We start from the raw sequence: 1,213 nt of genomic DNA, 5'->3' as shown, positions 1-1,213 counted from the left end.
GAAAACCCACCCATTTTATCATCCAATCTATCAATTATCAAAAGTTTCTAACCAGTAAAATCCACGCCATAACAGGGAAGTCACCAAGTCCAATTTTATGCTTGGGTCTTTGCTTGGCCCTCTTGAGTCCACGCTAGTGGCTTCTGGGTCCTCCCAAGTACCCTGGTTTGAAAAATTCTCACTTTCATCATCCAATCTATCAAAACAGGTTTCAAACCAGTAAAATCCACTCCACAACAGGGAAGTCACCATGTCCAATTTTATGCGTGGGTCTTTGATTGGCCCTCTTGGGTCCACGCTAGTGGCTTCTGGGCCCATGGTAGTATCTTCTGGGTCCTCCCAGGTACCACGACTAAAAAAATTCTCACTTTTATCCTCCAATTCATCATAGCAATCCAGTTTACTGCCAAACCAGGAAAGTGCACGCCATAACATGGAAGACATCTTGTGAAACAGTTTAAAGTCTTTTAACCAAAAACACACTATCTGAAACAGCTAAGCTGTGAACGCTCTGAAAGCCAACTCAACTGTGTTACTCCCTTCAATGCAACACGTAGGCTTATAATGAAGGTGACGTCAAAGAATTTTCGATGACGTCACAGATCTGAATAATTTCAGCTGCGCATGCGCAGTATGCCATGTGAACGGGCGCTCGCTTCGCTCTGTTTATTTATTTATTTATAAACAGCGCAAGCCTCTGGTAGTGGGGTTGGGGCAGGACTATCAACTCCTCTGAACAGACTGTCACTTGGGTGTTATAGTCCTGTTGGTTTTTATGCACTGATATGAACCTCGTGTCCTCAGAAAATGCAAGCAGAACCGAATAGAACGCCGAAAATTAAAGACACAAAAGGCAACAACTAATTGGATAAGCAATGTCCATCTTTTCGCAGAAAATGTGCTGCAAATCGGTGCTCTGCTCACACGCGCATTCGTGTTGACATTGATTCAGGACATCACAGTCAGCCCATTACGAGCTGCTACTGGTACTGTTGTAAAATTATATAAGAGAAGAAGAAAAAAACATTAATTACCGTGTTGGCCAGGTCGACCAGATACAGAAACCCTTGCAGAAACCTACATTTGCGCTTTTGCGTTTTTTTTTTGTTTGTTTTTTTATTGAAAGCTTTTACAAAACATGGCAAAAAACGTTACATTAAGATATCAGGCATTACAGGTTGAGTTATAAGTAACATAAAACACAGTATCAACC

Source organism: Austrofundulus limnaeus, unplaced genomic scaffold (assembly GCF_001266775.1).
Source record: "Austrofundulus limnaeus strain Quisiro unplaced genomic scaffold, Austrofundulus_limnaeus-1.0 Scaffold372, whole genome shotgun sequence".
Taxonomy (NCBI): Eukaryota; Metazoa; Chordata; class Actinopteri; order Cyprinodontiformes; family Rivulidae; genus Austrofundulus; species Austrofundulus limnaeus.
The sequence above is the reverse complement of the archived record's forward strand: the minus strand, read 5'-3'. Positions refer to the sequence as shown.